Source organism: Carlito syrichta, unplaced genomic scaffold, assembly GCF_000164805.1.
Source record: "Carlito syrichta isolate Samal-C Ts95f unplaced genomic scaffold, Tarsius_syrichta-2.0.1 Scaffold310741, whole genome shotgun sequence".
NCBI classification, from domain to species: Eukaryota; Metazoa; Chordata; class Mammalia; order Primates; family Tarsiidae; genus Carlito; species Carlito syrichta.
Genome location: NW_007254837.1, coordinates 127,250 through 140,465, shown reverse-complemented (window position 1 = coordinate 140,465; position 13,216 = coordinate 127,250).

The window sequence follows — 13,216 nt, the reverse complement described above, 5'->3', positions numbered from 1 at the left end:
GCCAGACTTTACCACTACACAATATAAAACTGCACTGTATCCCCTAAATTTTTTTTTGAGTTGTGTCGGGGACTAAATAGTTAAAGCATGAAACTGTCTACCTAGAAAAGCAGAGTCCAGATAAGAACAGAAAGTGCTGGTCAAGGACAAAACTAATATGAAATGTTGACAAAATAGTCTGAGTCTGGGTACAGACATTTCTTGATAGAGGGGAAGTTTAATGTTGAAAATTGGAGAAGTCTGAATGCCTGATTGTAATGTGCTTGTATATAAACTTTGGAATAAAGAGAAATGGGGTCACTCGAGGACTAACCCCGGTGCCCTCCCTTTGCAGCTAAAGGAGTCTTGTATTCCTTTTAGTCTCCACTCCCTCTTTCAGGTATCCCGATAACTGCGGTTGGACCAGACAGGTGGCACCTGAACAGGGACCTGAAAACGAGGGACGCAATGAGAGACCACTGTCGATGTGAAGAAGAATCCGGCCGAATTATAAAATAAGGTAAAATGGTGTATTCAATAATCCTTAGGGAATAAAAATAGAACAAAGCAACAGTAAAGAGATATTTGTGGAAATGTTGCAACACACGCTGCGGATGCGTGGCACTAACGTAGGGAAACCTCAACTTGGTAAATTTTTAGCTTTTATAACTGAAGTGTGTCCTTGGTTCCCTGAAGAGGGAACTGTGAATAGTGAAACTTGACAGAAGGTTGGGGAAAAATTACAGGCTTATTATACTACTCATGGGCCTTCAAAAGCCCCGGTAGAAATATTTAACTTATAAAATTCGGTTAGGGATTGTCTTGATCCTCAGTCTAAACTTACAAAGTTTAGTGAAAATGTAAAATCTTCTAAACCCAGTCATAAACCCAAGGATAACCCAGTTGTCACTGAGATATCTAATACATCCCTGCCTCAGTCTAATGAGGAAGACCTGAAGGAAGAGACTTTAAAATATCATGAGGAAAAATATCCCTCTTTAACATTCCCAGTACTCTGGAAGGCTGATTATTATGAGAGAAGCAAGCGGACTGCTACAATTAATGCACAACAGAATATTCAGTGGTCCTTTGATATGCTTGTGGGGGAAGGGCAGTATAAAGCACAGGTATAGTCCAACCATATGTGGTCCCCAGTTTACCCACTAATTTATGGGGGCATGATGTAATGAAACAAATGGGAGTTTATTTGCATAGTTCTAATCCTCATGTTACTTCTCAATTAATGGATCAGGAACTATTCCCTTCTCAAGGATTGGGACACAACAATCAAGGAATTAAACAGCCTATTCCTACTAACATTAAAAACAATAAAACAGGTTTAGGGTATTTTTAGCAGGACCCTTGATCCTTCTGCATGCCATGCAAATCCAATTGTTTGGTTATCTTCAAAACCTGTATGGGTGGATCAATGGCCCTTAACTTCTGAAAAAATTAAGGCGGCCCAGTTGTTAATGTAGGAACAGCTCGAGACAGGTCATATTGAGCCTTCTACTTCACCATGGAATTCTCCTATATTTGTCATAAAGAAAAAGTCAGGAAAATGGAGACTTTTACAAGATCTCAAAAAAGTAAATAAAACCATGGAAACTATGGGAGCCTTACAACCAGGGCTTCCTGACCCTTGTGCCATACCTGATTCTTCTCATGTTATTGTCATGGATTTAAAAGATTGTTTTTATTCTATTCCCTTATATCCAGGAGACTCTAAAAAATTCGCTTTTAGCGTACCATCTATAAATTTAACCGAGCCCATGCAACGTTACCAATGGAAGGTTCTTCCTCAAGGCATGGCAAATAGCCCAACTTTGTGCCAAAAATTTGTTTCATATATATTATGGTCTATAAAGCAATCATATCCACAAATTTATATTATTCATTATATGGATAACATTCTTTTAACATCACCTGATCAAGTACAGCTTTTACAAGCTTATCGAGACTTGGAGAAAGCTTTAAAAAGCACAGGTTTGTTCATTGCTCCAGAAAAGGTGCAAACTCGTGCGCCTTATACTTATTTGGGACACTACTTACTAAATCGAGAGATTAAGCCACAAAAAATTCAAATCAGGACAGACGAACTGAAAACCTTGAATGATTTTCAAAAAATGTTGGGAGATATAAATTGGCTCCGTCCCTCCCTTAACATTACTACCACTATTAAAACCACTATTTGACATTTTGAAAGGGGAAAGCGATCCTTCCTCTCCCTGGGTGATTACTCCTCAAGCTAGACGGGCATTGTCCAAAGTAGAAACAGCCATTCATAGTCAACAGCACAAATTTATAAATTATGAACATCCATGGGTTGCATATATATTTCCTACAGCCATCACCCCTACCGCCGTCTTATGGCAGGACGGCCCCTTATATTGGATACATACTTCCATAAACCCCCATAAGGTTTTACTGCCATATGATGAGGCTCTGGCTCAAACAGTACACATCTCTCGTGTAAAAAGCCGCCAATTATTTGGAAAGGAGCCTACATCTATCTGCTTGCCTCTTACGGCACAGCAAGTGGATATGCTTATGCAAAATTCTATGCCCTGGGCAATAGCTTTAGCTGGTTATACCGGACGGCTTATGCATCATTACCCTCAAAATAAGTTATTACAATTCTTTAAGTTGCATTCTTTTGTTTTACCTGTTATTGTACGGCCCCATCCTATTCGAGGGGCCAGAGTTTTCTTTACTGATGGTTCTCCATCAGGAAAATATGCAGTGGTAGAAAATGAGCTTTCTACTGTTTATGATTCCCCACGTGCTTCGGCTCAGGTCGTAGAACTTCGAGTAGTTTTACAAGTATTTCATGATTATAATGATATTCCTTTTAATTTATATACAGACAGTAAATACATAGCTCATGCTGTTCCAATTTTAGAAAGAACCGGTGCTATTTCTACATCAAATTCTGTGATACAACAATTGTTTTTGAAACTGAAAACTGAAATTACCATAGAATTGTTCCATGTTACATCTCTCATATACGAGCTCATTCACCTTTGCCTGGTCCCCTTAGCATAGGTAATGCCATGGCAGATAACAGTTTATCTCAAATTTATCCAGCTCTTTTAGAAGCTGCTCAGGCTTCCCATGCCATCCATCATCAGAACAGTGCTGGATTGCGTAAAGCATTCCGCATTCCAAGAGAAGCAGCTCGCCTTATAGGTAAGAATTGCCCATCTTGTTTACAACATTTGCCTGTACCTCACCTTGGGGTGAACCCTAGGGGTCTTGTCCCAGGACAGATATGGCAAATGAATGTCACCCACGTGCCCCATTTGGAAAATTAAAATTTGTCCACTCTACTGTCGATACGTTTTCTGGGTTTATTATGGCAACTGCAACTGCCAAAGAGAACACTTCTTCTGTTATCACCCATTGTCTTCGCTGCTTTGCTGTTTTAGGACTTCCTCATACTATTAAAACCAATAATGCCACAACTTACACTAGTGTGCGTTTTCAGCAGTTTTGTATGCAACTACGCATTACACATTTAACTGGGATCCCCTACAACCCTCAAGGGCAAGGTATTGTAGAAAGAGCTCATGGCACATTAAAGCTGCAAATTCAAAAAATAAAGAAGGGGGAATTGTACCCTTCACTCCACAAAATATATTAAACCATGCATTATTTACTTTAAATTTTTTGAATGCTGATGCACACGGGGCCACAGCGGCTGATCGCCTATGGCACCCCACAACTAGCAGTTCTTATGTTCAGGTAAAATGGAAAGATCCACTTACTGGTCTATGGAAGGGTCCCAACCCCGTATTAATATGGGGACGAGGACATGTTTGTGTTTTCTCGCAGGATGATGATGGGGCACATTGGCTTCCTGAGCGTTTGGTGCGTCAGTGCGACAATTACCATATTGATGACCCTGGAGACTGTTGATGCAGCCGTCCATTGGGCCTATGTTCCGGAACCACCATTGCTGCATGTCACCAATATGAACAAAGATGTGCTATTTAGCCATAATGTCACCTCAGACTGGAAATCTTGGAACTTTACAGGGATGGGTCGTGGGATTCCATTCTGCTTCCGAAAGGAGAAAACTGATGCCAGAATTAAAGGATATTATAACATCTCCAACCTTGCCTCTTAGAAATTTGACCAGGCTATACAAAGACTGAATGACACTGTTGGTAATACCACAGAATGTAACAGAACTTCTATTTGTCTTACATCTGTTAATTTGTTTTTAATAGGCAATGTGACTTCTGGTGCGTTTAACATTACCCCTAATCCGGACTACAATACGACTTCTATTATCAATTGTACAAATTGTAATTTGACTAACTGTTTACATTGTTTAACTGATGAGCACATTATGATAGTATTGGTTCATCAACCCCCTTTTGTGTTTTTACCTGTAAATATTACTATCCCTTGGTATGAAGACAAAGGGTACAGTGTATTACAACATTTAAGAAACATGTTATCTGTACAAAAAAGGGGTGTAAGGTTAATAGTTTTAGGTATATTGGCTTTGATAACCATGATTACATCTACAGCAGCTGCAGCTGCAAGCCTCACAATGTCCATACAATCTGCTAATTTCGTTAACAACCTTACTAGTAACGTTTCCCAGATGATGGGAACTCAGGAAAAGATAGATTTAAAAATGCAACAAAAGTTACAATTATTGTATGAAGCTGTCACTAATTTGGGGGACCGTGTAGACACTGTGTACACCCATAGCAGAATCAAATGTCATGCAGAGTATCAATGGATTTGTGTAACTAACAATCTTACCAGGGCAATTCCAGTGACTGGCAGAAAGTAAAACACCATTTAGAAGGAGTATGGGAGAGTAGCAATGAATCCTTAGATCTACAAAAACTTCACAAAGAAATATTGGCATCAAGTCAAGCACATATAGATGTGCTTCCTATGGATATGGCTAAAGACATATTCGATAAAATTCAAAACCTTATTGGATCTCCAACTCAGGCATTATGGAAACGGCTGACCCCAATAATTGCAATAAGCATTGTTGGCCTGTTATTGTTTTGTCTTGGACCATGCATTATAAGATCTATCTGGACCTCTATTATAACGGTGCAAAGAGATTTGCATATGATAAAGTTACAACAAGCCCCACGCCCCATTGAACATGTGGTATAAGAAAGAAGTCTTGGTATTCAATGACGGGTAAGATTCCAGCCACCTGGTATGAACCTAAGACAGGCATTCCCCACGTAGAGGGGGAATAAGCCGATGACGGGTAACAACCAAGGTGAAGCGAGAACAACCTAAGACAGGAGCCAAGATAACCTTATGCCACAAAAATAAATAAAGAAGGGGAAATGTCGGGGACTAAATAGTTAAAGCATGAAACTGTCTACCTAGAAAAGCAGAGTTCAGATAAGAATAGTATGTGTCTTTCAAAGTACAGAAAGTGCTGGTCAAGGACAAAACTAATATGAAATGTTGACAAAATAGTCTGAGTATGGGTACAGACACTTCTTGATAGAGGGGAAGTTTAATGTTGAAAATTGGAGAAGTCTGAATGCCTGATTGTAATGTGCTTGTATATAAACTTTGGAATAAAGAGAAACGGGGTCACTCAGGGACTAACCCCGGTGCCCTCCCTTTGCAGCTAAAGGAGTCTTGTATTCCTTTTAGTCTCTACTCCCTCTTTCAGGTACCCTGATAACTCCAGTTGGACTGGACAGAGTTGGAGTCTCACTCTGTCACCCAGACTGTAGTGCAGTGGCCGCTCCCGGCCACCGCAGCCTCAACCTGCTGGGCTCTGGCGATCCTTCTGCCTCAGCCTTCCTAGTAACCGGAATTACAGGCATGCACTACCACGCCCGGCTGATTTTTTGATTTTTTGTAGAGATGAGTTCTCGCTGCCCAGGTGGGTCTCGAACCCACGAGCTCAGGCAATCCACTCACCGCAGCCTCCCAAAGGCACGGGATTACAGGCTGAGCCACCGAGCCCGGCTTATCCCCTAAATTTATAGCAAAAAGTATTTTTTAAAAGAGTTGAAATATTTCTATTGTCTATAATCATAGTTGTCTGTCATAATGTCATAGCGGAATGTGTTACTCAGGTGATTGTGGTGATGCTGGTGTTAACAAACCTACTGTACTGCCAATCATATAAAAGTAGTATAATACATATAATACAATTATGTATAGTGTATAATATTTGATAATGATACAAATGACTATGTTACTGGCTTATCCATTTACTGTACAATATTTTTATCATTATTTTAGGGTGTACTCCCTCTATTTATACATAAAAATTACTATATTGCTTCAGCCAGGTCCTTCAGCAGGTATTCCAGAAGAAGGCATTATTGTCATAGGAGATGACAGCTCCATGCCCATTTTCACCCCTGAAGAACTTCCAGTGGGACAAGATGTGGAGAGGGACAACCAGGATTTAGATGAGCCTGACTCTGTGAAGCCTAGGTGAATGTTCATATCTGTGTCATGGTTGTTTAAAAACTAAAAAATAGAAACAAGTATATAAAATCAGGATATAAAGAAAGAAAATATTTTTGTACAGTTGTATGATGTTTTGTGCTTTAAGCTAAGTGTTATTAAAAGGAGTCAAAAAGTTTAAAATATCAAAACTTTATAAATAAAATATTACCATAAACTAAGGTCAATTTATTAAAAAAGAGATATTTTGAACAAATTTAGTGTAGCCTAAATGAAAAGTGTTTATAAAGTCTACGGTAGTAGACACGTCCTAGTCCTTCACATTCACTCACCCTTCACCTGCTGACTCACCCAAAACAACCTCCAGTCCTGAGAGGTCCGTTCATAGTAAATGCCCTATACAGGTATAATTTTTCCTTTACTACTGTGCTTTTTCCACGTTTAGATCCATCCATACTTACCACTGTGTTGTAGTTGTCTACAGTGTTCAGTACATTCACATGCTATACAGGCTTGTAGTACAGGAGCAATAGACTATATACTAGATACGTAGTAAGTCATACCAGCTGGGTCTGTTAAGTCTATTTTATAATGTTAGTACAATGATGAAATTGTTTAACTATCCATTTCTAAGAATGTGTCTGCCTTGTTAAGAGTTGCATGACTGTATATGACATTCTAGAAAATGCAAAGCTATGGAAACAGCAGTAAGATCAGTGATTGAGGGGTTCATTGCAGCAGGGATCAAAATAAATAGACAGAACATGGTGGACTTTTAGGGCAGTGAAATTTCTCTTCATGATACTATAATGGTATATATATTTGTCATATACGTATAAAAACCCATAGACTGTATAACACCAGGAGTGGACCTTAATGTGAACTATGAACTTTAGTGATAATGATGTGACAATGTAGGTTCACCAACTGTAAAAACCATACCACTTTCATTAGGTTATTTACAATGTAGAGTCTATGAATGTGTGGGGACAGAGGGTATATCAGATTTCTATACCATCTGCTCAATTTTCCATGAACCTGCGTAGGGCACTTCCCATAAATGAAACTTTCAGCACAGTAGTTTGTTCTGGGTGAGTCAGTTTGTTCAGGGTGAGTTGTTTGTTCTGGGTGAGTCAGTGAGTGAATGTTTAGTGAACATGAAGACCTAAGACATTACTTCACACCACTATAGACTTTATAAACACTGTATACTTAGGTTGTACTAAATTTATAAATTTTTTAAATAATAAATTAAACTTAGCTTATTGAAAATACTCTAAAAAGAAAAGAATATTAAACAACAAAGCATAAAAAACTAATATAAACAGACAGAAATTTCACAGATATGATTAGTTTAATAAGACTTTAAAAAGTTGTTTTAAATATACTGCATATATTCAAAAGCAGAGGAAAGCATGAGCATGGTGAGGAGAGGCACAGAGCATATATTTTAAAACCCAAATTAAACTCCCAAAGATGAAAATACAATATCTGAGATGAAATATATGCTAGATAGGATTAATAGCAGGTTGGAGACTCAGAAAAAAAAAATTCATGAACTTGAAAACATGGCAATGTAAACTGTTCAAATGAAACACACAGAGAAAAAAGACTGAGAAAACAAACAAAAAACAGCTTCAGTAAACTCTGGCACGATATCAGGAGACATAACATACTTGTATTTGAAATCCTGAAAGAGGAAAATGAGCTAGAAAATAAATATTTGATGAAATAATGAGCAAAAAAGTACTGTACAATAATTATAAACTCAAAGATCCAAGAAGTTCAAGAAATGGTAGGTCAATGAAACATGAATCAAACCACAAGAAGACATATCATAACTTCCGAAAAGTAGTAATTAATTGTCTTAAGATTAGCCTGAGGGGAGAAAAAAGGAATATTTGGTAGAGGAAAAAAAATTATGAAGTATTATACACATTTAATCAGAAACAATGGAAACCAAAAGACAATGAAGTGATATATTTAATGTAAAAAAGAGGAGAAACTTTCAGCAGAGAATTCCATACCCAACAAAAAATATTTTACAAAGAAAATAAAGATTTTTTTCAAATGTAATCTAAACCATCACATTTTAAATTTTAATTTAGTTTCTCCTGTGGTTTTAGGTTTTTTAGGAATGTAGGGGTATCTATCTATCATCTATCATATTTCTTCAGTGTATATATCTATTTATCTACAGTGTACATCTGGTTTGGATCATGGTGCTCAGACGTCAAAGACAAGGAGACATAAGGAAAAGCAAAAGTTATCATGGGTCTGAGAAATGTCTTATTTATATAAGTAATTGAAATATATACACATACCCATAAGGTGATATTAGATCTGAAAATGAGCTGTTATCAAATATTACTCAAATCTAAAAAGATTGTATTCCTGATTATATAGTCCACAATCTAACAGCTGTTTCATTAACTCTTCTTTTTAGTGACTGACTATTTCAGAGAACCCCGGATGTTTTCTTAAAGCCCTCCTCTTGCATTGTAAGCCCAGTAAATCAGTGGGCTAGGAATAGGGCTCTGAGTAGTGCTGAAGATGGCTTTTGGATGATACTAAGGAAATCAACAGGCATTTAAGAGAGGGAGTAGCTTGAGTGGTAAATAAGCACATTTATAGCTAATAATTTGCTAAGTATATTAGTGTTCCTGGTATTTTAATATTAATAATAATAACCCAGAATAATTATTTTAAAATTCATAGTAATAGAGAAGAAATCTGAAACACAGAGAAAATAAGTAATCTGCCCAGAGGTAACAAAGTGTTAAATCCAAATTTCAGTCCCAAGTAGTCTGATTTGAGGGCCCTTGTGCATAAGCCATTACGCAGTGATGCTTCAAGTGTTCACGGAAAAGGTAACAAGGTGCAGGAAACAGGCCACAAATTTGTCTGACTAAAGAAATGTTGAAAAATACAATGAGATATACAGGAAAATGTAACAGGAATTTAAAAGAGGCTAGGGTTGTACTAGGGGAAACATTTTATTTTAGAATATGAGATTGTACATCATGTGACTGAGTATGGAGAGCAATTAAAGGTCTCTCACCCACCAGATGGTGATAATAGGAACAATGCATATTTATTTAAAGATTATATATTACTTTGTGTATATAGAATGTTATTAAAAATACACACTATAGTGTATCTTATAATTCAATTTTTAAATGGCACATTATTAAAGATATATATTCTAGCATGCATAACACTTTGTCTTAAACCGTTAGTTTTTAAATCTAGATAAGCCACTTGAATTCTGGAATTTGAATCCTAATTGATTGATTCAAGATAAAATTGGCTGCTAGATGACATTAGCTAACCAATGGTGAAGGTCAACACTTCCAAATCTGTGTCTGGAATTTATGTTTGTTGTGGTACAATAGAATAAGATGACATAATAATGCAATTTAATTCAAAGGGACCAAGTGCCAAATAATAGTATGAGGTGGAAAGTAAGCAAGTTGTGCAAACCCGCAATGATAAATGACTATATACTTGGGATTCTGACAATAACAGATCAAGAGTATTACAAAATCAGAGAGCTGAATGACTCACCAAGGTACTGGAGTATAAAATATGCTTAAATACTATAGAGAAATCCTTAGGTAATAGCCTAATTCATAAAAATAATAAAAGTTTATGATTACAATCTATTTAATACCTAACATATAACAGGAGTTAATACCAGAAAACCAGTGACAACATATTTAAGGTGGCAACAACCACTTTAACAGTACTTAGATAAGTTTAAGGAGTTCAGAAAAACTTTATAAAGATTCAGAAATAAGATATATAAAAGGAATTTAAGAATTGGAAAAATAAATAACTAAAAATTAAAATATTTGTTGTAAAAATAGTATTTATCCTAAGAAATAGAAAAAAATATATATGGATCATTTTTTTTTTACCATTGACTTGAATTAGAAAATATAGATAACTTATTTACAAAATTCATCAAGCAAATAATCCTAATCATTAATTATCTTAATTATTACACAGAGTGTGTAAGTTAGCTCTGATCAAGATGTTTATGCTTCTAGATGAAAACAGAAACTTTGATTTCTTCGACTGAGATTTATTTTTACATCAAACACACTATAACAAAATAACATATCATGTACATATCACAAATGTACAACTCTTCACTTAACTTTTTTGTTACTTTTTTTTTTTTTTTGACTTGGAGTCTCACTCTGTGGCCCAGACTGGAGTGCAGTGGCATGCTCCCCGCCACCACACCTTTGACCTGCTGGGCTCCAGCAATCCTTTCGCCTCAGCCTTCCAAGTAGCTGGAACTACGGCGCGCACTACCATGCCCAGCTAATTTTTTTCACGCCCAGCTAATTTTTTTGATCTATTGTAGAGACAAGGTCTCGCCAAGTTGCCTGGGTAAGTCTCGAACAGGCGGGCTCAGGCAATCCACTTGCCTCGGCCTCCCAAAGTGCTGAGATTACAGGCTGAGCCACTGAGCCTGGCCTGTTGCATTCTATTTTCAGAGAAGTTTATAGGAAAGTATTGTCATCATTCTTGCCATTCTTGTGCAGAACCATGAAAATTTAGAGCTCAGAAAAATTAAGAGATTTTCTTATTTGGAGGTTAATTAGCTGATTTGGAATTAGAACTCCAATTCTCTGATACATAGTTCAGTGTGTCAATAACTATTGAATTTCATTAATTTTAAGATGCATAGCCGGGTTCGGTGGCTCAGCCTGTAATCCCAGCGCTTTGGGAGGCTAAGGTGAGTGGACTGCCTGAGCCCTCGGGTTCGAGACCCACCTGGCCAACTTGGCCAGACCTCATGTCGACATTGAAATAAAAAATATTAGCCAAGCATGGTAGCACACGCCTGTAGTTCCAGCTACTTGGAAGGCTGAGACAGAAGGATTGCCAGAGCCCAGCAGGTTGAGGCTGCAGTGACCAGGAGCGTGCCACTGCACTCCAGTCTGGGTGACAGAGTGAGATTCCAAGTCAAAAAAAAAAAGATGCACATCTTTTTCTAACTTGAACATCTCTAAAATCTGAATTCATCTCCTCTTACAAACAACAGTATGCTATGGTTTTATCAACTGTGGTTTTACTTTCTAAGTGGCACATACAATAATGGTTTATGGTCTAAAGTCTTGGATATGATAAAATACAACATATCATTTCTAACTTGACAAATTGAATGCTTTTCTGATGATGATGATAATATACATCAAATTGCTTCTTAAGCTTTTTAAAATGATTGTTCATTTCTAAGTAAAAGTCTAAATGTTCTCATTTCCTTCATAATATAATTTTACTCAGAATCTGATGGTTTCTTAAATGATGTTTTGCCCAGTGTATTATAATAATTTTCCTAGAGAAATAGTTTGGGTTTTTTTAGCACTATATAGGACAACCAAGGTCTGTAGGGAATATGATACCAAGTTGCACATTGAAAAGTCAGGTCAACACATTTATGTACAGACACATTTTGGCTTGTTACATCACATTTTATGTAACTTAAAAATTTCACTAATATTTTTGGCCTTTATTTTATTAACTGTGGCTAAAAGAACTTTGGGAACTTGTAGTTAGTTAGCTGGTCCTCTGGGAGCTACTGTGTTTTGCTATCTAAGCTTCTCAGAACACATACACTTTAAACATGGGGATATTTCTGTTGTCACCGAATAAAAGTCTTCTGGGATAAAAAAAAGAGAGAAGATAATTTATTTGTTGTCACTGATCCTTTAGTTGCTTAGAAAGGATAGTCTACAAAAGACCCATGGGAGAAGTCTTATACTTTGTATTTCAAAGATCATTCACCATTCAAAAAAAACTTTTTTATTGAAATCTATTGTTATAATAAAGATTTGTGCTTGTTATTGTAAACATTTTCTTTATGGCTAGATGTGCTAGAAAACAAAAATGCCTTTGATATAAAAATTAGCCTATTGATTTCATGGGCATAATCCATTGATCCAGATGGTTCTTGTTATAAAATGATTATGTCTGATTCTTAAAATATCTCCATGGATTTAGAAATTTATCATTGTTAATTTTTATAAAATAAAAATGAAAAGGCCTTACTAAGTAATACCGGCTTTACATAACTGGTCCGTGGCTACCTCTTCAAATCTTTCTCACTCCATTCCTCCCTTTACCTGGTTCTTTCTAGTAATCTGCCTCTATTGACTCTTAAACAGACCCATCACTCTTAACCTCAAAACCTTGTTGTTGTGTTGTCAGATAGGTTTTGTCCTTAGACACCTTAGGGACCCTCGTCCTTTCATCCTTATATCTTTCCAAATAGCACTATATCAGTGAGGCTTTCTCTATGGACCCCATTTAAATAGCACTTTCTCTATTTTTCTCTTTTTTCCTGCCCTAGCTTTACTTTTCTTCATAATATTAATCATAAAGTGAATTTTTATTGTTTCTTTCTTTCTTTACGATCTGTCTCTTCCACTAGAATGTAGCTGCATGAGAGTAGGGATGAACTCCATTTTATTCACTGTCCTTAGTACCCAGAATAGTAGCTAGTTATTATATGTTGCATGGATTGTTGAGTGAATATGGAAATATGACTGACAGAGAAAGTGTTATCTTCTTCCATCACACTTTGGGTATGCTCAGCTTTAAGGTAGCCAGATACAAAACACACATGGCTGTAAGTTCATGACATCTCTTCTTTCTCTCACTAAAATTCCTTAACATATGAATGGTTGTTTTGCTACTAAGCAATATTTATACTATAGTATATAGACAATACTTAATCATTGTTTTCTTGAAAAAATACTTCTATGTCAAAATGTTTTCACCAATAATGAAATTTGAT